The 24,436-nt window shown below is 34.9% G+C and overlaps 1 protein-coding gene across 1 annotated transcript in view; it reads left to right on the forward strand.

Moving 5' to 3' along the window:
- Positions 1 to 24,436, forward strand: part of LOC134655708 (uncharacterized) — a 132,049-nt gene that overhangs the window by 43,198 nt on the left and 64,415 nt on the right. Inside the window, exon 3 of the mRNA XM_063511168.1 lies at positions 14,171 to 14,207. The gene's annotated coding sequence lies outside the window, so the exon portion shown is untranslated. The remainder of the gene's footprint in view (positions 1 to 14,170; positions 14,208 to 24,436) is intronic.

Here is a 24,436-nt window from a genome sequence, read left to right on the forward strand (position 1 = left end):
ACCACCTCATCACCTAAACCGATATCTCTAACACCATGTATGTAAATGGCCCTAAATGAGGGCCAATAGATCTCGCTGTCGCAGGTTTATTAGCGTCGTGGTGATAAACGGTTATTAATGCACTCGACTCATCAGCTGAGCGTAAATGTCGCACCGCATTAGTTCTGATTACTGGTGAATTAATTTAAGGCTACGTACGTCCCGGTAAATGACCAAGAGGCGCTATAATTACGCCGGAATAAACCACTTAACTGTCGGTGAATAAACTTATGGAGGAACCTAAGAAGTGAAATAGTTACGCTGTTTTCGCTTTTTAAATTTCGCTAATCATTTCTAAGTCCACATTGCGGTTTGCCACTTGTTCAAAATTTTGTATAAACTGTATAAAATAAAATAAATGCAAATCTGACAAGACCAACTAAGTATAAAATCCTGTTTAAGCCTTGTTTGAACCGTTACTCAGAGTATGATGAACGTCAAGTTTCATAATCTACCTATCTCATAAATTCAGTCATACTTAAAATATAGTCACCGTCATTTTGGTGTTTGACCAAAATCTCAGATAACATAAAAATATTTATACAAACTTTTAAATTAGCATCGCAATAACCTTTAAATGTCATCTTATTAGAACAAGCTGGAAAGCTAATATGATTTAGGAGAAGATAAATAGGAGGGCACATATTATACTAATAACTTTGGATCTCCAGAGCATACTAAATATGATAATCTTCTAGTAAAAGAACGTAAGGGTAATAAAATTGCATGTTTTTATAGCGAACCCTCGTATTATAAAGGCAGCAGATTAACGAAATTCATGCGCAATCACACGTTCATACAACATTTATGTTTACGACTGTACATCAAAGAGAACGAACGAAGAACATTTTAAAATGAAATAGTTGATTATACTTTTATATACAAAATGAGTTATGCGTGTTACATATATTAATTGTGGCCAACTAATATTATTGAAGGTTTAATAGATTTAGTTTACTGTTGTCACGGAAGGATTTTTCTGGGTCATAATTAATGTCGTTTTGTATTTGTATAATTTTTTGGTTTGGTAATAAATACAATTCCTTTATTAAACCGCTGTCCGTCTATCTATACCAGGCGCCTGTATTGTACCGTATAGGTAGGTAATTGAAATTTCAAGCGTCTGACTTAGTACCCTAGAAATGGAAGAGCGTCAAAGAACGTAATTAATTGTGTGTGGTTTTAATGTATTATGTATTAAATTAAACTAGAAATAAATATTTACGCATTCATCCAGTTATTGCCAGATAAAGTGCCTATAAACCGTAACACAAGAGATACTCCCGAAGTAGGTTACAATAATGCAGCTACATTATACAGGCGATTATTCTGTGAAGTTTTATTTGCGTTCCTGCTAGTCATACTGAATATTATTCCATAGCCCGGATATGGTAATAGACTTGGCCGGCCCGACAATCCGGCCCGTCAGAATTTTAGCGATAGTCTGAAAGAAATTGTGTTTGTTCATCCTACTTACATGACCTGTAAAATTTTGTATGATCCCTCAATTTATGTCATTGCTTCTGTTAACAGAGAATAGGAACCGTGAACGGTTGCATTTTCACACATATTTGTTAAAAATAAAGTTCTATTTTATAGTTTAAAGGGCGTTTTTTTAGAGGATATTAAAAAATACAGCAACAGAATTGGGAAAACCACTAGCACCTTTATGTTATATTGCCTTTTTATGCCTTAGGCAACGGTGCGTGTTAAGTTTTGATATTGTATTTCTATAAGCGGTCGTAAAATATTTCTCTCGACGTTATGATAGTGATTCTAGTTCAATACATAGTCTAATATAATTTTATGATCTTTATAAATATCGGCAGCGTCGTTTGCTACTAATATAGCCGTTAAATTATCAAACACGCTTTCGTCTGTTGTTCACATCAATTTTTAATATCACCAATCAAATGGAATTGATTTCCCATTGATCCCATTAACGCAGGTGTAAAATTGCTTTTTCATTCAATACGTAATATTTCTTAGTGTTATTTATAGTTAACATCAATTAACCCTTGTCCGAGAGTAAGATTTACATATTAATATATTTCGAACCCATAAATTACAGTCGTTGGAGTATCGTTTTTTACGGTATGAGCGAGGTGGAAATTTAAGTCGGTTTCAATTAATAATTTGAAGGTTCCTTTAGTATCAGTTTCGAGTATTTTTTGTGAGTCTCGTTAATGAACTGTCAGTTTTTACATCATGTCCAATTTCCACCTAGTCATAATGACGCAATCACGATTTAAATTGACCTAAATCAAGATGCTGAAGATTTAATTTTACACTGGTTGTATATTTTCTCTAAGAAATGTTCAAAAGCAACCCCTCGCAAAATGTTATTACTAAAGTCAAGAACTCTCTTTAGACGGCATACATGTTTTTCAATTCAATTTACAGCGAAAGGCTAAACTTCGGCCACCCCATTTCGTGTTAACAGAGCAATAATTGGCCCCGGTTGTTTCCAAACTTCTCAACTATTCCATAACAAAAACCGCCAAACTCTCAGCATATTCGATTGAAACCTCTAACTAAAAATAAACTCCGAACAAAGCAGCCGACAAATGTCTTAATTCCACGAATCCAATACGAATGGCTAACAATTTGTCGAGCTCGTTGGCTTGATATCTAAATTAGTATGGAGACAGGCCTATCCTTTTTTCTCTCGTCCTTCTGCAAGCTTGACGTCTCAATTAATTTTGTGTAATTTCAAAGATCTGGATCGCTAACGACTCATTTCTGAATGAAATGACGCTCGGCTCGGCGCGGCAATTTTCAAGTATTTGGTTTATTAATACACGCCGCGGTTACACTTTTATAATTATATTGCGCTGGGGCCGAGGTTTTAATCACTGCCTTTTTTATTTCACGTTAGAGTCGTGTCGATTAACTTCCTCTAGTTAATCTCTGTAATCATTTGAAGCTTGTTTCACATCATACGCAACGCTTGCTTCATGGAAACATCGTGGCTATGTCATTACCTCAAAATGTCAAGCCCCACCGCCGACTACTAAGCCTAATTAAGATATTCTTCAGGAAAAATGCAAAGTAAGTCCAACACAAAATATACTTTGTCAAAAATTAATGCAAAATAATACAATTTGGCTGAGAGCTTTCGCCAGGCCGAGCCGGAGGTAGTAAAAACCCTAGCTTTTCTAGCCATCTAAAAGGACTTTATTTATTTTAGTGCCTAATTTAAATAAAACAGGACTTAAAGCTCTATTGTGACTTTGTTGTGATTTGTAAACAAATTAGCTCGAACGAAAGGATAATATTGTATAATTTAATGCCTTCAAAGGTTGAAATTATCATAATAAAAATAAAAGAAAATGTTGGATTGGTGCTTTGAATTTGAGGGAAAGTTGGAGGGTGCAATTGAAAAATTAACACTCATAATTAACACTTTAATGTCTTAAACGTTAGTTTTAAACTAATACACGGTAATTTGGGATGGTAATCCCTTGAAGCGTTTAAAAATCCCTGAGAAAATATCCACAAAAAAGCGAACAATTCATCATAATAGTGCCAGGCAATTACTGCCAGAACCGTTAATGACTGGCATCCATTAATCCACGGGGAACTTGTTTTGAACTCACAAGACTTATAGTGATTTCGATAATAATCTTGTTTTAATAATTACCGACTTATTTTTCTTCATACAATCTTGATAAGGTCTATTTGTATGGTATTTTTCTTGGTCACCGTTAGACTTAATTTGGTGGGCTGACAACTCTTTTAGAATGCTTAATTCGTGTGATTTTTCTTGCTTAGCTTATCTGACGTATGATCGTATGTGGTTCTAGGAAATGCTCCCTGATTCTCGTTTCATTCGTTTTTTGCTCTCATTTAGTAGAGTGAGAACTGGAATTTAAAAGTGTGTGTAATAAATGATAATGAAGTTGCGTATCTCAAAACGACGTTTCCTGTCGTTTACTATTAAACGAGCAACAAGATAATCCTTTGTTATTTAAGGTAACAGTCTAAACTATTTATTGTACTATACTATATTCTTTTATTATATTTAATAACAGAAGATTATCTTAGTCAAGACTTGTATTTAGCTTAATAATTATTCCATGATAATGTTGTGTACAATTATAATCGTAATGTAAGTAATGTATAAGTTGCTTATGTGAGAAATATGTTACAATGTTGTTTGCCTGCATTATGTTATTGTACCTATTTAAATAAAATAAAATAAAATAAAATAAAACATTAAATATGACCAGGTTTTCATTTAAAAAAAATCTAAGCCTACCCTGAACGAGCATACCGAACCTTTAGCAATTGTTAAAGACAATGCAAATAATGTTTTTCTATTATATAAAATTAATAATGCAGATCGTCAAGACTTTTTAGTAAAGAATTTTTTATTTAATAACGCATTTTAAAAAGTAATCATGAATCATTCAAAAATAATACAAACATTTCAACAAAGGCATTCCCCATTGTCACGGGAAAATTTTTGACGAATTAATTAACAAACATTATAATATATTTAAAAGAATCAAAATCGGCCCCGTTTTGAACGGGGGCCTACCGTGCTTCGTAATAAATATTAATCACTCGCCAGTATTTAAATGTTTCCTGCTACCGTGGCTATAGGATACTCAGTTTCGCTCAACCAGTTTTGTCGGCTCTAGTTGTTTATGTCGTGTTCTGTCGCCGTCTGAAATGATTCAAACGTTTTAATGCTGCTTTACTTTCTCGAAATAGGTATAAATTTAGCGATATTATTCTGTTTCATTTGGTGTACCTTGGTACATGTATGTTTTTGAGTCTGTAAAACGGAAGCCTCATATTACAAAAACATTTTACTGTTTATTGAAAGAAAATTTGAAACAATGACGAAATGAAACGTGACAAATAATGACGAAGGTTTCATAATTTTCTTCAGTGGAACTTCCTCGCATTATTACTTTTCCTAAAAATATTTTCCTTAGATGTTATAAAAGAAAGTTATTTATTGTATAATAAAAATATTTGATTTTGTGAGCAACACAGAAAAGGTATGTGGACAGTTAATCTTCAAACACAAGGTAGGTACATATATATCTCCGATTACGGTGTACATATTATGTATAGTTACTGTATATATACTTTATGTATATTTATATTTAACCATGCTTTGTGCTTCCAAACTTAAACACACAGTTGCGTATAAATAAAATTAGCGGCCATTTTGTTTTAAGCTCGTTACAGCTCGACGCACGCCACTGGCCCTCGTAATTATGATGTTGAACTGAACGTGTGTGTAACAGCCCTAACCACGCGCGAATAAAACACTTCCATGTGTGCGTTCAATTCATGCGTACGCGCATGTGTGCGTAATTGAGTTTGTGGTCGAGTCGGCGTTTTTGAATTGTTCTTTGCTTGTCTAACATTAATTGCTATATACCTTACGTCCGCGGGCGCGAACGCCCTCACGATTTTTTGTTCCCGTTTTTATTGAACATCTTAATAATCATGCTTGATAAGATAATACAAGCAAGGTTGCTTTCTGGCTAGTGGCCAAATGTTTTGAATTCGATGTTAAATGGTTTGGTGATTGTTATCGCTTTTCGATTATGGGGCGTGTTTGTTAACGTGAGTTATGGCGTGCCAAAATATTGGTTGAACACTCATTGGTTGCTTCCACCAATGTTTGTGTTTGGATTATTGCTTTCCTTTGTGCGGTTATCGATTTCAAATCAAAAATAAGCTTGAATCAATGGCGGATACTAAAATTTACATATTTTCAATATTTTTTAAGGTGACATTAGCAGCAGCAGTTACGTCGCAATAGTACCTAGTGTAGCTGCAGTTGACTACTAAAAGTAACATTTTATTCTAAAATAATCTGGAAGTAGTGTTCAAATAGTTATCACGGGTATCACGACCTATAAATTGGTACATAAATAACAAATACAAACTCACGACCCCTAGCTCATTGCTTTTTTTTCAATGTCCCATGTTTTCACGCCTCGGCTTCCAAAAATGAAATGAAATTGTCCGCGGAGCGTGGCACGTCATTCGGAATCAACCGTGTAACGTTCTGTTTGGTCAAACTTTAAACATTCCTAACGTGAAAATAACCACATAATTGCTCTTGCTACATTTACTGGATTGTCGTTGTCGACCATTACAAAATAGTGGGTAGTGACTTCAAGTACTTTTAGTTGACAATATATAAACACTGGATAAGATTAGCCGTGTATCGTGCTTAATAGTCGCGTATAATTTGAGAAAACTACTAATAGCATTGGAATGAAATGAGTTACTAATTAAAATGTTTATGATATCCTGTAGCTATGTTTAGAAGTTGATTCTGTAATATTTAATGTATCAAACTAGATTATGGAAAATTATACAAAACATATGTAAATTAATTGAAAGATGAAACTTAGAGGTAGCTATTAAAAAAATTGTATAGCTTAACTAAAAACTCATTGCTGCGCGTGACGCGACAAATCATACCTTAGAAATATCCTTGTCTTTCAGTTGCACAGCCTAGTTAGGTACCTACTCTGAAATATTTTTAGAAGAAAAAAATATGATTTCATTCCAGAATAAAACACATTTACAATATTTCGTTAGAGGAAAAAGATAATTTCAGAGCAGTATTTAGCAACTAACTGAAGTTTCCTGGTGGTATGGCTGCTCAAAATGAAGCTGTCGAATACATACCCAACTGAATGATACAGAACCTAGTTTTTCTTAGCTACATACCGGTTCTAACGAGAACAATCCGGTAGCAGCTACAGTCACGACCGCACACTCCGGCTTTTTCACTTCTATTTATTCTGTGCTCGTTTCTTTTCTTCTTTCTTGTTGGTTTTGTGAAGAATGTAAATGAATTGACGTCTCCATCCCAGTTCGTCACGGTCGCTGCGGTGACGATGCGATTTTTTCCGCTGTAAAAAGCAACGAGTTCCTTGTTAATAAAATTTCAACTTTATTACTGAACAGTTATAGTGTACTTTCGTTAAGCTGGATGGAACGCTAGTAATAAGTAAAGTAGCATGCATGCAAAGCTCTAGAAATGTGATGACTTAATTTTAGTGGCTTGGTGGAAATAGGGCCAATGTCAAACAAGTTTCTTCAGAGAATATGAGATCAAGATATCTGCATGTAATTGAAAATCTTCCGTATGTTTTGTCGTTACCTATTTAAAGGTTATAGATTTATTGCACAGATTTAGCACATATGTTAATTTAAAACATCGTTAGTGTCGTAACTTTAAGAACTAGTAATTTGAACGTCGTAAATTGTAATGAAAAGCAGTGTTAACTTTATGAGTTAATGAATGTTTGTTTGGTATATTTTCATACGAAATCTTACTACATAGAATATTATTAGTCCTAACCAAACTTGTTTTAAGTATACTATTGACTACAGCCAAATCTAGTTCTTAATAATGTGATTATAATTGATTAAAAAACCCTTTTAAAAGAAAGCCTTAAATTTTTTTGAGGTTATTAAATGTTGACCCAGGTTTCTTGAATTTGTTGCAAGCAAAAATATGACTCAATCTTTTATACTTTTGCAAAGAGTCGGGGTACTGGATCGATCCCTCTGCGGCATGGCATCCTATTCCTAAGGGATACATGAGCCTGCCGAGATTACATCTGAATTCTACGCACATAAATTACGGCGTATTGCGCCTTCATAATGCATGGCAGAATTCTATTCTCTGCTTTTTAAAGTATGAAAAATGAGGCAGATATTATTCGTCGAGTAAAGGTTAGCTGCGGCTTCTTTAATCAAACACTTTTTAGCTTTGTGCGTTTTTAATTTTTATCTTTTTGTAGTAAGAATTAGGTATAGTTTAACTTCTTCCAAATAAAACAAACCTTTAATAACTTTTCGTTTATCAATTGTAAAAAATTACACATTAGAATTATTGTTCCGCAAGTATATAAGTAGTAAATTCATTTCGAAACATCATAATAAAAGGTTAATTTATATCCAAACCGCTTTTCGCTATTAATATGCACTTACCTGTGCTGTAAATTACGAATAATAGATGTTATACTGCCGGCCAACAAATAAAATTTCGCGTAGCGCCACAAAATCCTCCATTACTTCACACTATTCTTGACATTTACGCTTTCTCAATACATGGTTCGCTGGCCTGTTGAACACAATACAGGTCTACACACAGACAAGACATCCTCCAGACTGAGCATATTAGCGCTACCCCCTCTGCCACAAATATACGGTAGTTTTACTCCATTTTCGAGTCAAAGTGTCTTTGTGTGACGTCCGTGTCTTTGAACGGACCAATCACGGCACGGGACTAGCTCACCTCGTCTCCCGCACCCCAGTATTTTTGGCAGCATCGGTTTCATGAAATACTTGCTCTAAACTCCGTCTAGAGGATTCCTAGTCTATGGGTCTACATGACATATTACGTTATATTCTGGACCATTTACATTTCCGTTGTATCAGATTAACTTAGCATTCGTGAGAGAGAAGCAAAATATTATCTGGATTTTGCTCTTAGTGTTCCGTTTGGAATCATGGAAAACCCTTTTTTCATACTTTTATTATGTTAATTTTATTTCACCTACTCGGCAAAATAGATATAAGCTATTACTTGCAAACCGCATAACTAGAGATATTTATTTACATTAACTTTTTACTTTATATGAAGTTTTCAAATGCTAAAATGACATCTTGTGCCACCTGTTTATAGCATTTGTTAAATAAACACGGAAAGCTTTACATAATTTTAAGATGCATTCGTTTAATAAAGATATAGTAAGGTAGGTATTTAAACAATCATTAGGTTCATAATTTGTGTTAAAATAACTTTTGAAACCTTATATTTTTGTCTAAACATCTAAAAGCTTTGCATAAGGGATAGAATTACTCTTGACGCTACATAAATATAATCCCTTATCGTAAGCCAAGAGCGAAATATCATCACTTTTATATACGTATACATGTTAATGGTAAGTTGTCCTATATTTCGTTGTATTAAGGTTAAGCCGAGCTTGACACGGCTTAGTTTTTAAATGTTTTATGAGAAGATGCCCCAATTTCTTGGAGGATATAATCAAACGGAGACGCCATGTCTGTAATTTTCTGTACAAAACAGTCTGCCGATTTTTGCGGGGGAGGGGAACGTCAAATGTATGCGTAACGTAAAAATAGCCATGTCAGATAAACGTCAGTCCATACATTGTGTATGACCGTTGGCCGCCTATTTTCGACAGAGGGGAAAGCCTGTTAATGGCTACTCCGTTTAGTTGTATCCTCCAAGCCCAATTTCCATGTCACCGTACTCACGTCAAGTAAAATAATTCTTCTTGTAAACAAAACAGTATCCTTCAAAAATATGGGGACATAAGATACCTTATTACAGAAACGCGAGCAGGCTCGCCTGGTATTTAATTTACATATCATTTTAATATAAGTGAAACTAGGACATGTTTATCGTTGCATTTAATGAAATTATTTGCATTTTCATATATTCAGTTAACAAAATACAATAGCGCCATAATGTTCATGGGAATTGGTACATGACGCTTATTAAGATAAAGAAGTTTATACGAAATCTAAAGCTAACTCTAAGTCAATATGTAGGTAACTCTAGGTGCATTAAATGTTTATTTACATGTATCAATTTATACATGAGTCTTTTGAGTAGGTACTTCTCAGAGTCTGTCAGTTAGGTATCTACTTAGTTATATTTGCTACGCAGTATCACTGAATGCTTAAATCATATATTTGCACTCATTTATTTGCTTTTTGTTTTAGTTAGCATACGTTGTATTACATACATTTGTTTCTTCGCAATACATCTCGTGTTTAAAATTTTGCAACATATTAATATCATCATATATTTTGGTACTTATTTAAACTGTTAGACACATTCCACGCAGGTAACTCATTCCGAATCTCAAGACAAGGAGTGATTACCATCATTACGACAACTCATCTCCCGAATACCTAAAACGACACTAATAGCTTAATGCTGTCTAGCTCTGGTTTAATCATGAACAACATTTCCGATTCCCAGTCGAAACGTATACGTCTCCATTACTATAGTCATCTTTCGTGTAGTTCCGTTGCTTTCAATGTCCTCGTAGATAATTTATGACATATTCAGCCACATTATTATTGCAAATTATGTGTACTCTCAACTGCCTAAATACGGAAATGTACATCAGTAATATAAAGTGACATTATGCATACCTTACATATATAATACTCGTATGTGCGAGTTACAAGCGGTGGCGGTGTGAAACAAGTTTACTGGCGTTTTCTCTATACCAACTTTAATCCAAAAACTTGTACTTTTCAATTCAATTCAAAAAGAGTGGGCTCTTGTAGGTGCAGCTTGATGAAGTTGTCTCCACCTTTGTCGGTCTGAAGCCAGCCTTTTAGTATCCTGATATGACCCGGCCCCTTTACTTGGCTCATATAACTTCTATCTAACAAATAATCAAGAGAAATAAATATGTAGTATATTATATCATATATGTATTTATTTATGTATGTGTATGTATTGTATATGTATTTTTATTTTGTTTATTTTTATTTGCATGGTAATTTGTCTGTTTTCGATGTATTTAGTGATAGGTTTCTTTCATTGCATTTGCAACACCTACTGACATATGTAAATTTATTAATTTCCGCTACCCAAAGGTTGTCTGGAAGAGATCGCTTTTTAGCGATAAGACCGCCTGTTGTTTACCTCTGCTTGTATTTCTGTTTTATTTGTATTGTGTTCTTTTATTGAGGTGTGCAATAAAGAGTATTTGTATTGTATTGTAGTTGATCGGATTGATCCGCGAATATACACACTTCCAACGGGCAAACGTTAAATTGGAGCACTGTACATTAGTTTCAATCATTAGCTTCATCCTACACTGCCTCGTACCATCAAATTATTGTCTTATTCCGTCACTTCCTATCGCTTGTCATCGCCCAAATTATTATTAATGTCGGCTACGCGAGTACCACTATTACAACAATTTGCATTCTAAACATCCCGACTGTATGCAGATGAGACTCCTAAACTGTCATCTAGTATCATAATGTTCATGTAATTTGATCTGTGCGTTCAGTTAATTTCATTACGTCAAAGGAGATGTCAGTTAGATTTGGCGTTTGATGATTGTCAGTTTATTTGTATCAAATAATTAATTTAAAAGGTGTTGGCCATCTGTTGCAAAATTTGGAATTATCATACTGTAACTCTAGTTGAAATTTTGTTAACATGTGCCTAATTTAGTTTTACTTGTGATGTTCAAGTGTATGTTAATGAAACAAATCGCCTTTAATTGCTCTGACAAGATGCAGATTAGGTAGAAGATCGACCTATTGATTTATGTATTGAAAAAAAAAACCTATTGATGGCAATATAAACTGTAAACAATTCTCCTTAAAACGGCGCTAGAATAATTACGATAAGGTCTTTTCTGTATTAAAACGAGAAACTTATAATGCTAAAGCTAAATGACAAGTATGGTTACATTTAATGGTATTTTAGTGCTCCTAAATTCCCTATTAAATTATTCAAGGAGGCCGCTTTGATGATAGTTATTATGATTAAGAGACGATAGGATAGGATAGGATAGTCTTTATAATTCTGTGAATTAATAACAATTAGTCTGGAAACCGCATTTAGGTTCAAGCATCAAAATAAAACATGTATTTGCAAATATTAATTTGAAGTTGTAGTCCTCAAGACTGTAAAAAAATAAAATTAGATTTTTAAGGGGGAATGAAATGGAAATGTATAAATACAGAGACGTAGCCGATACTCATAATGTAAAAGATAGACAATACAATTCAGAGTGTGTCCATGAATTTTGAACCTATACTGTCCTGACTTTGACGCTAGTCGCTAACTTCCATTATAATGCACAAACTGCACACTTAATAAACTCAAAACAACAGCTAGCCCAACTTCCAACCTCAACAAGAAACAATTAGTATGCTTTAGAGGCGACCTAACTGGGTCGATCTACCGAAACTTGACTTGCGTATGACGGAGCCGATATAGCAATGGCTAATACACTTCTATCAAATTTGCATTTCAAACGATCCCCAAAGGACGATACAGGGTTAATGTGAGCGAGAGAATTTAGGTACATTAGAGCGCTTAGTTTCAAGTTGATTTAAGTTATGAAACTTATGAACAGAGTCTTGAGTGTTCAAGGTTTTAGTCACCATAATACAGTATACTACGTGCTTATCTATTATTGAAGTATAATTTTAATAGATGCCTTCTAACATTACGAGACCTAGCATAAACACACACGTATTGTAACATATGTTTGAATGACAAAACACGGTTCATTCCTCAAATTTGGCCATAGGTATAACATTACCCGCTACAAAGTTCAGAGCCCGACGCCGACCCACCTAAATCACAGCGACTTGCGCAGCCACTTGTCATCTATTACTTAAACCACATAGACTAGTAACTGCACAGCGATAATGCATCAAGACATGATAAGGAACTGTGACATGGGTGCGTATTATATTACCCTACAAAGCAATATAATGTTACCTATATTTACGTTGCATTGTAAGATTGTAGCATCTGTTACTCCGTTCAGCAACGCTGACGCTAACAAGTTGCCTAGTGAAATCTACATCTTCATACGGCTGAGCATTAATTTTTCCTCCGTTTTGTATGGTTGCGCTGAATGGCACGTGAGATGCATTTGAAGCTAGAATTAAGCTAACAATGACCCAGGACTTTAATAGGGAACATTTATAGCCTTAGATCAGGATAGCCTTGCATACTCGCATTTGATTTACAGTTAGGTTTGGCCTGTTTCTATTTAAAACAATAGTAATGCTTGTTTTTAATATTAAATTGCTCACTAAAAATTTCACGACCCCGAAATCTAGTCTCTACGCATATTTTCACACCGGAACATTGTATTTTAATCATTAAAAACTTATAAAGGAGTCTGTTTAACAATTACGCGCCGGAAACCTGGCTGGTTGGCGAGGCGATAATAATCTATGCTTTTTAATTATACCCAATAGACCCCGCCCGGTGTTGTAATTTATACAAAAACGTCCAATCATATTAGAGCTCGTTGACATGGAGTGCCATTCGAATGGACACGAAGAATATTAATCACCCCACATTATGATTTAAAATTCGAATCCAACCGTCGGCCGTTCGAATTGTTTTTTCTTAAATTTTAATACGTTCGAATTTGTAAACTGATAACTTTTGACAAATGCAAATTATTTCATCAAATTCATTATAATGGCAGTCAATGAATTCATTTATCTATAGACAAGCTTATCAATGCTTAATGTGGTTCATCGACAATTTAAATCTTAAGCGGCTTGTTTGTTATTACATTTTTTATCTCAAGGCAGTTTACGGCAGATTAATCTAAAAAAAAACGTAGTAATTTAACACCACGATTAGGCGGCATTCAAAGGATATGAGCTTACCTCACTGACTATGACGTCATTACTGTTATAAAAGCCAGTAAAGTTACCCACTATTGTAATTTAGCTATAAAGCGTAACGCTCTCAGTAGTCCATTAATACCTACTTCTATCGAGGTAAACGTACCTCAAAGTTTAAGTGTGTAATTTTCAACTGCTCAGGCGGATGCCTTCTCACAAATTACGATTCAAAATAACACATTTCTCCCGCCGCCACGACTCTGCCTATAATACGGGGAGACTCAAAATTAACCATAATTGCTTAATTCAGAACGCATGCGTCGTTTGCTCAGATCACGGCGCCGCAAAGGGTTTAGATAAACGAGATAGATGTAACAAAGTTAACAGGCAAGAGAGAGACGGGGAAACAGAAGATTGGCCTAAAGCTGCGCTTGATACCTTCGAGGTAATAGGAAGAACGTGTGAAGAGAATGAAATTGGAATCATTAGGTTCGATGTTTTTGCTTTGACGCGTAATGATTGAGTAAAAAACGCTTTGTCACTATAACGAGGTTTGTTATTTTTGCATAAAGTAATTCGGGAAAAAATCTAATAAATAATTGGGACCCTTAAGGCCTTAACATTAAATTTTAAATTTGTAGAATAATATCCTACTAAATATCTGTACAATCTAGGTAACCAAATTATCAAATGTCTATTTTTTATAGCGCTATAATTATAGAATGTTACTAATGCATTTTTTTTGTTACAGATGTCGCGCCTATACGGAGCAAATCCTCGATAAAAAGGTACGTTATTAAGCCTCCAAAGCTACTGTTTTCACGCAACATTAAACCGCCTCAAAATAAAAAGACGTAGTGTTCATTTTATGGCAATAATGTCTGTAATAAATGCAGCGATTCCGAAATGATTGGCTGACATGCTAACGATTCTTGTAAACAAGAGGAGTGATGTACAATCCAAGTTTGCCAGTGTCTCGGCATTTCGGTAGCGCCGACGGAAATTGCGGGCCTCAGGCAACTGGCGCAACTGCTATTATATTCTTTTACATTAATATTATGACCTATTTTGAGGGTGGATTTAAAAAATTACAACGGGCTTGAGTTTTTAAGGTGGAGTAAACTTGTTTTGACATATTTTTATTTTAACACTGATTTAAACTTTCACGATTTTTACACATTATTAAAATATACAACGGGACTTAATCGCGTATCTAAGTTTTAAGATTTACCTCCGACGTTTCGAGGACGGCGTTGTCCCCGTGGTCTCGGAGAAGACTGGCTTAAGTTGACATCAGCATCGTCTAACCGCGCGAGTTTTTCGAACTACCCGCACTTGGTCTTGTTTATCCGCTTGAACGTTTTGCGCACTAGGGATGTCACTCTGTCGACACACAACACTAACGATATTCGATTTATCGACTGTCGATATTCGTTTACGCTTACATTTACTAATGACTGGATTCCATGTGGATGAGATCTTGAAACCCTCGTCCCGATTGAAATTACTATGTTTTTTGATTTCAATGGCTTCCCGTACTGTACTGTACGTACCGTACTGTGGCATTTACTGGAGTCAGGACCAAACCACTGGATTGAGCTGCATAACCCTAAAATCCTGTCCACGGATCGTCATTTCTACAGCAGGAAAGTACGGGAAGCCATTGAAATCAAAAAACATAGTAATTTCAATCGGGACGAGGGTTTCAAGATCTCATCCACATGGAATCCAGTCATTAGTAAATGTAAGCGTAAACGAATATCGACAGTCGATAAATCGAATATCGTTAGTGTTGTGTGTCGACAGAGTGACATCCCTAGTGCGCAAAACGTTCAAGCGGATAAACAAGACCAAGTGCGGGTAGTTCGAAAAACTCGCGCGGTTAGACGATGCTGATGTCAACTTAAGCCAGTCTTCTCCGAGACCACGGGGACAACGCCGTCCTCGAAACGTCGGAGGTAAATCTTAAAACTTAGATACGCGATTAAGTCCCGTTGTATATTTTAATAATATATTTTTATTTTATTTTATGAGTGTAAAGTTGGGATTTTTAAAGAAATAAAAATAGCTTAATACGAACACCATCACTAGAGTCTGTGCCATGGTCTAATAAAACATGGTCTTCTCTTCCCAGAGTGTCACTTGCCTACGTCACAATAACATTGCCACTTTATTTCAACATAACATGCATGTTACATGGGTACATTATATGTATGGTTAATAAGTTAAAATATTTTTTTATAATTTTATAATTTTAATTTATATGTATTTTATCTTAAAATTTACAATAACACGTCATTTTTAATTATTCGTTAGCAATATCTTCCGATTCACGAAAGAAATTTCAGACGTTCGGGTAATTCTGTTTACACTACTGGCAACACAGGATAGCGCTGTCATATTTGACAATCCGCCATTTTGTCCCTGACCGTCATCCTTGTCGAACGCGTGTTAATTGTTATTTCCTTCTCGCTCAGTGTCAGCAGTCGCAGTGTTTTCCAAACTTTTCATGTCGTAAGCTTGCTAATTAATGTTTTGTTACGAAAATGGTTGGCTGCTCTATTCGGAACTGTAAGAGTAGGAGTGAAAAGTGCAGTATAGATTTGTTTTATTTTACTATGTTTCTACTTCGAATTTCGGAAGAGAGTACCAGGCGGAGTATATTATTATACCATGGTCTGTGCGGAAAGAGAAGAGTCGTGAAATGTTTGGGGCCCAATACATTCCACGACTCTTCTCTTTCCGTACAGACTCTATATGACTAGGTATACGTTATTCAAAGTAAAAAAAAGTAAATTTCATTGTACCTAAATAAAAATTGTCTAATAGGACTTTCTTTCCTTGAACTAATTAATAAACAGATGTCCGTGACAGCAAATATTGTACGCGTCAACTGACGTTAATCCACCTTGACAATATAATCCGTTCCAAAGAAATTCTCATTCAATTTCACGTCAACACTGGCACACTTTAAATCCACAAAAACTAAACGTCGAGAGAAATTTAACTTTGTAAAAGGAATGCCTATATTAACTGCAAAGCCGACATGTTAAAACAGATGTTCCACCTTCGCGCCTGACGGATGGGTCAGCCGAGGTCGGCCGCCATTTTAAGATCTTGAGATCCCGCCAATCGCGTCTCGGCTGTCAGCAGAATAAGCGAAACAATTGCCGGGAGGTCCTAGCATGCTGAGTTTACCATAAGGGTGAAAGCACCATCCCGAAAACCTCGAACCGTCGCATCCGCTGTGAATAAAGAATTCAGTTGTCGGTTTTACAAACCGAGCATGCTAGAGGCTGTTATGACTTTGTAAACAATTAAGGTTAAAACACTCTGAAACTTGAGAGAAGTTTTGTCTCATCCTTGAAATTTAAGACCGTCACCGAAATGTGTGCGTGTTTTGACAGGTATTTTGGGTTCTAATTAGCTAAAAACGTTTGAATTTATGTGGGTAGATATTTTTTTTTCTACAAATAATAATTAAGCAACTAATTCTTATTTTCTACCTAACATGCTTTAATTTGGTACCATGGCGCTTCAAATCTTTAATTACAACTAAAATCATGACCTCAAAAACTTTTTAGTTACTTTTTTTTGGAATTCTTCAGTTTAAATCCCTAGTCAATATGAATGCCCAATCTAGAATCAAACCCAAAATTAAACTATAAACGTACACCAATAAAGCTATTAGTTTGCATTCAATAATTATCCTAGCGGATCAGACAGCTTCCAATAGCAGCGTAAAACGGAACGCACCTGTTCCTTGATCCTTCTCATTTTTAATGAAGACGTTTCGTTCCTCGCAGGTGTCTTTCATACCCTGATCCCAAATCGCCTTATTAACTTCGTATTATGTTGTTCAATTCATTATGCCCTTTGTTTTCTTCTATCGTTTTTTCAACCCGCGAAACTTTATTGTCTCTGTTACAATTTATTGCGGTCCAAAGGTGCATTATAAATCGTATGTCAGTCCGTCCAATTTAACATATGTACGTTATTAAGTTGTAAAGTCCGTACAATGTTTTTAAGGCCATCAAGGGAATAATAAGTGAATCGACGAGTTCGCATTCAAGCATTGTTGTTTTTGAACATGAAAAGTGTTTTAATTTACTTCGAACAATGGGGCCAAAATTCGTAATTTTACGCATATTTGCTCGCTGAATAATTAAGTTGGAAACAATAACTGTACCTACTCTGTAAATTAAATTGCCAAAAGTTGAGATTCCACTATATTTTTTTTTTTTTCTTTATTGGGGAAAAAAACAGATACAGGCCAATAATATTTACAGGTAGAATTACAAAAATGGTAGATATAGCCTACATCCTAAGACAATTCCCACTAGGAGGTGTGACAATAGTTTTAGGATAGCATTGTGATCGGAACTAAATAAACAGACTTATACTATACAAACTTACACTAAGATTTAACAATGCGACTTTTGACACTTCCAAAGCGACATTGAGCACATGCATAGGTTTATCGTAAATATAAATTACAGCTAGTAGACACTAAGAGATACAATAGAAACAAGGGTACACAACATATATTATTAGAAACTTAAAATTAGAGTTATAGTAGCGAGCTGACTTTGCGTTTAAATTGAACTCGAGTATTATTGAATATGTCGGCCGAGACTAGGCGTTTGTTGTAGTTATTACATATCCTACGCATCGGGGCTCGCACCCCAGCGTTAGTGGCAGCTATCGGGACCGCGAATAGGGACAAATTTCTTGTCCTATAGGTTGAAGCTCGGAAACTAATAGCCTCAAGTAGCTCTGGGCAGTTATACTGACCTGTACATATATTGAATAAGACGGTGGCATCTTGGGCGTGGCGTCTGCTCGACAGCGTTTTCAATTTGTACCTATCAAGTAGCTTGTCATATGACATTGTTGTATGTTCGAGTCTGTAGTGGAGGGCTCTAAGAAAACGCTTCTGTACCGCCTCTACAGCATTAATGTAGACGGCGTAATGTGGGTTCCACACCTCTGATGCATACTCGAGGTAAGGGCGGACAAGAGCATTATAAAGTAACATATATGACGAACATTTTCTTAAAGGTTTAGCTGATCTGAGAACAAATCCTAACATTTGAAAAGCCTTAGCCGTTATTTTGTGGACATGTTGGTCAAACGTTAACTTCTCATCGAATGTCACCCCCAGATCTTTTACCTGTGAAACCCTTTGGACCGTCTCCCCTCCTATATTGTATTTAGAGACTATTATATTTTTATTTTTGGTGAATGTGATTTTAACGCACTTATCATACGCTAAGTATAGTTTATTGTCTAGGCAATAATGATGGAATCGGTCCAAGTCATCCTGAATGAGAGTGCTATCATGTTGGTTTTTAACTGTTTTATATATTTTCAGGTCATCTGCAAACATAGCAAAATTACAATTCAGAAAACAATTTCCAATGTCGTTAATAAATAAAGAATACAGAAGCGGTCCCAAAATTGATCCTTGAATTACTCCAGACGTTACGTGAGTCGCTTGCGATTCGTAACCATTAATAACGATTTTTTGGGTACGGTTGTCTAGGTAGGAAGCAAACCACCTCAGTAGATTACCTTTGATCCCATTAAAAGCTAATTTACGCAATAGTAGCAGGTGATCCACTTTATCGAAAGCTTTTCGGAAGTCTGTATATACCACATCTACCTGGGCACGTCTATCCATGGAAGAAAACAGATAGTTAGAGTATACAAGCAGATTGGTAGATGTAGACTTATTCTTCATGAAGCCGTGCTGTTGTGGTATTATATTATTTCTGACCAGCGGATATATTATATCGTGAATAAGCGACTCAAGTAATTTCGATATACAGCATTGTATTGATATCGGTCGATAATTATTGACCTGGGCTTTGGACCCAGATTTATGTATGGGAGTGACGAGAGATAATTTCCAATATTCGGGGTAAGTTCCCTCTCGGAGACATTTATTAAATAATATTTTAAGTGGGGTTACTATTGCTGGTGAACTATGTTTCAAGAATTGCGGGCTAATTCTATCCGGGCCACGCCCTTTATTAGTGTCCAGATGGCGAAGCTTGTGTTTGATATCTGAGTCGCTTATAAATAGGTCAGATATAATATCAGCTGACTCTGAGCATGGTAAGTTGTCCAAGTCGCGCCCATTGCAACTGCTTTTGGACTCAAATACGGAACTAAAGAATGTTGAAAAGAGCTCGCTTACATCCTTAGGGTTATTCGCCGAACTGTTTTCAAGGAACATAGTCTGGGGGTAGTTCGACTTTGTCTTTTTTAGCGAAGATATATAAGCCCAAAATGATTTTATATTTTCCCTCATTGCGTTTTCAGCATTTTCTGTGTACTTGCGAAAACAGTTTGTTATAAGCAATTTGCATCGTGAGCGTAGTAGCGAAAATTCACTATAATCCCTAAGGGACTTATATGTTTTCCATTTTAGCCATACCTTTTCTTTTCTTTTTAGAGTTTTTATAAGAGCATGCGAGAACCATTTAGGGTAGGTGCCTGTATTTTTTTTGCATAGGGGAACATTGTCATCAATTATTTTATATATAATATTATAAAATCTTACAACAGCCTCATTTGTATCCAGTGAATTAAGCTCTTTTATATGTAGTAATGAAACTACAAAATTAAATTTAAGCATTATAATTACAACAGAGTTTAAAGAATGTGTGAATACGGACGAATGTGAATAGTTTAAGTTCGAAGCCTTGTTTTGGTATTGCTTGAACCGCTCCGTAGTTTTATCATCAGAATGTAGCAAAGTTGCATTTGGTATCATGCTCTATTTTTTGTCTGACTACATTTCGAACGGAGATGGTTCCGACAACTCGAGACACATCGTTTACGTTTCGAATTTCGGATACTCATTGACGTTTTCTACATTCCTTTTTGAATCTAAAACAGCTTTTGTACTCAGTCCCTCAAACAAAAACCAACGCTATGCTAACACGGATATAATTCCAATTGGAATATATAATTTGTTTCATGCTATCGTTAGTATATTGAATGATGTAGGCTCGTTTAAGATAATACGCGAGATTCGGTTTACGTAGCAGACGATCCGTACACGGCAATGTCACCCTTGTTAACGGCCAATTAAAGCTTTTCATCGCTTGAAATTGTCACCGCTTTGATCAGTTTCTCGATACTTGAAATAAAAGTTATTGAATGATCTTTGATTAGATGATTATCTGATCGGAGTTCGTGGTTCTTGAACATTACATTTTATATGGTAATTGAAATGTAATATAAGCATTCGCTCTGAGACGTTCGTTATCAGTTGTTTATGATGATCGGTATCAGTTTTGTATGGATGCCGTGAGTTGGTACACGGGCTTTATGTAGAACCAAGCATTCGTGAATAATTACGAGCAACTTCGTATCGATTACATGAATTTCTAATGAGTGTATCGAATATTTAAGCTTGTGTTACATCTTTGGAACAACAAATACTTTAAATTGTTATTTTATCTTCTAGGTTCTTTGCATAATAACTTTTTATTTGTGTAACACATTTTATCTTTGTTATTTGCCGTGTAAACACTTTGAATATTCTTTAGAGATTTATACGTTGCGTGTTCTTTAAAACCGTGTTATAGGTGCGGTCAGTAACATCTGTTCATATTAACCAAACACATCTAAAAAACCGGCCATTTTTATAAACTCAAAATCTGTAGCAACGTTTGCTGTCCCGGTCATAAGCAAGGCAAAGAAAGAGAAAAAACAACAATAGACGCGGCAGATGCACCAAAGGACAGGACAATTAATTTTATACTAACGTCTCTATCTTGAGGAAGCCATTTCTCGAAGATTTGACGTGGTATAAATTTTTGTATGATCTTTTTTTAAAGCTATATGCTTGTGGGGTGCTTGGGAAATCTAACGAAAAGAATTTCTGCCGGGTGACCTCTGGCTTGAATTGGACAGTAAAATAATGTAGGTACCTATGTAATCTGGTATATTCTTTACATGGGTATTATTATCTTGTAGACTAAACTTAATTCAGCTACTCAGGTTTTCATCTCTAAATTTGTTTTTGTATGCGCCCCAGCCGCCTTTGCTGGTAAAGTTATATAAGTTATGTAATAAATGTCTTGTTTCAAAAATTCATATACGAATAGATCTTATTAGATACTTTCATGTACACTTTTATATTAAGGATGTGATAATATTATACGTACCTATGTAGTTAAAAAACCGGTCGGTGGTTGTGACAGATGGTCAAATACCCCACATCCAATTCAATTATTTATTTTTTGCGCACCATACAAATCGGTAGGTCAAAAAAATGGGCTAACTACTAAATGCTGAGGCCGCAATACATAATACAATTTATGGACTTGACATATTCCTGGCCCTACGGCCAACAATGGCTATAAAAGTCAAAGATGTCTTTTACAAATCTATTTCTTTACAGAACAAAATTATTGTCTCCATCTGATAAAGCAAACTATACTTTATAAAGACTGTTCTACTTGAGTAGATCGATTTTTAGAAATATTTAATAATCTTTTATTCCCATGATTTTAATGTTCCCCTAGTTTACAAATCGTTTAATAAAATCCATTGTTCACATTGATTGACAACGATTACTGTCAACAATAGATTTCTGGCCCCTATTTCTTCCCTTCTAAACACTATCCACGGCCAATACTCTCTATCCCATTACTACAAAAGATCACGCGTTTGCAATTATTATTTTACCGCACTGGGCCTTGTTACTCCCACGTGGATTTGGCTCGTTGAACATATCTGTAGGAACATTAAGACTAGCTTTCACGTAATATATTACTGCATTATTAACTATTCCATCGGATTTGCGGTTATTAGTTTGCTCTTTACTGGTATAAATCATTTTATCCCTTAGGTTTTTAGAATGTAAATAGGTATTAGCTTTTTTTTATACATAAATGTTTGTAGCACGTTTTCAAATAAAGTTGTAAGTTCATACGAATATTTTGAGAATTCATTTCCTAAGGTATACAGGGGTTGAAAATTTGTATTTGTACCGATTTTTTTTAGGGAGGGACTTCATAGAAAGACAACACTTGAAAAAAAAAAATGGTGTCGAAAAATTGTATCGAGTACGAATATTTTTTGAATTAAGGATAGCTCGTAGAAAGATAATGTGTATGACAAATTAACAAGGAGAATAATAATAATAAAAAAAACAATATAAATATCCACGTCAACGAAGTCCTGGGCAACAGCTAAATTTAGATTCTACATCATAATAGGTACTATCGCAGACGAAAACAGTGCAAATCAATTTTAGTATCACATTTGTAGATTAATATTGAACTTCATATTAATAAGCTATTGTAGAAAATATACGGTTTATTGTTATCACTAAGAACGAACAAGAACAATAGGTAGTAAAGAAACCGAGCTAGACAAAAATACGAAAGCTGTAAAAAGCCTAGTATTATGTTCGACGTTTAGTAATCTTTTACGATCGACATTCTTACGGAACAAGTTTATACTGACACTGAAACATGAGGGATAATAAAAGTTATTTCACGCAATAAATTTCACGTTGTCTTTTCGGAACATTTTGATGTTTATTTCGGATACAATACACGTTATGTGAATGTGACCCACCGCTGTATTCGGAAAACAAGATCCGTTCTAGACTAGAGAACGATACGATATGTACTAGATACGTTGTAGTTAAGATTTCAACTAGTTCTCTTTTGCAACTCAATTCGGGCAACAAATGTCACTTTTACGTTAAAATATCGTATTAATATCTTGTGGAAATCGAATCTCCAGTATCTGCAGAATCGCGGAAATGTCAAATTTGACAGGCTAGATCTTAAAAATATCGTTATCGTATCTTGGTGATGTGGAATAGATGTCTAGTTCAAAATCCGAATCGGGCCCCCAACCAACCAAGAGAAACCGTGTAGGTACCTAACAGCAAGTCGCCTAATGTTGTATTGTATTTGAGAACCGTTTTCAATACTTATACAAGTACACAACGATACATTAACTGTAGCATTATTGTTAATTCTTTGTTCTCCTGACAACCCACAAAGCACTAAGAAGTGTTAGCATTCAGGTTAATTTGATTTAATTCCGCGACCTAATACAGATCTCAAGCTACGCTTGTGATTCTATTATAAAATCTTTGGATTCGGGATTGGAAATCAACACTCTCTCCAAAAACGACCTCTATTCTCTTGATGTACAAATAACTCTTGTCATTTAAAATATCTTAAGATTTATCAATAAGTAGTCTTGGTTCTTATTATTATGTATATTGACACTTAAAATGTCATCGTAGTCGTACTTATATTTAAAAAAAAACACCCTTTCATTGAAAGTTGTTTTAGGTGCCATGGCGCCAAATGGCGTTAAAAGAACCTAAAGTTAGTAAGATTTTATGGCCCTCGAAAAGGGAACAGTAAAACTTTTTTCATTCAAAATCCTATAGTGGTCTATTTGTTTACGATTAAACTTGTCACGATGACTTAAGGATTTGTATCTTGCTTCCAAACAGAGTCATTTTAATTCTTAGTTTTTTTAAAGAAAGTTTGGAACTTTGAAAGTGGTATACTTAGGTATTTACTTCCTACATTATAAGAAACAAAAACACCGTTTATAATTTTTCAAACTGAACATTCTACTGCAATCAATACCAAAAGTAATTATTCAATTAGAATTTGTGTTGCCATTACAGGATTACATGTCATTTACAACATATTGAGTTTAATTTAAATACCTAATTAATTTGTTATCTGAATTACTGTATTTTAATGATTTAATTGTGACGTAGGTTTTTACATATATTATAGCTAATGTGTTGTAATGTATTTAGGACATAAATTAAGCACTGGTACGAATATATATTTAGTATCTTTAGTAGTATTCACACTCTCTCTAATAAACTATCTTGAAGGTCATATTACGCCTATCTTATTCGAATACACCATTAACACCTTCCCTAAACATTTCAAAATCATGCATTCATCTGGCTGTAGCTAATTTTGTTGATCATCAATCATTTTCTGAT

The sequence above is a fragment of the Cydia amplana genome, chromosome 17, assembly GCF_948474715.1.
Source record: "Cydia amplana chromosome 17, ilCydAmpl1.1, whole genome shotgun sequence".
NCBI classification, from domain to species: Eukaryota; Metazoa; Arthropoda; class Insecta; order Lepidoptera; family Tortricidae; genus Cydia; species Cydia amplana.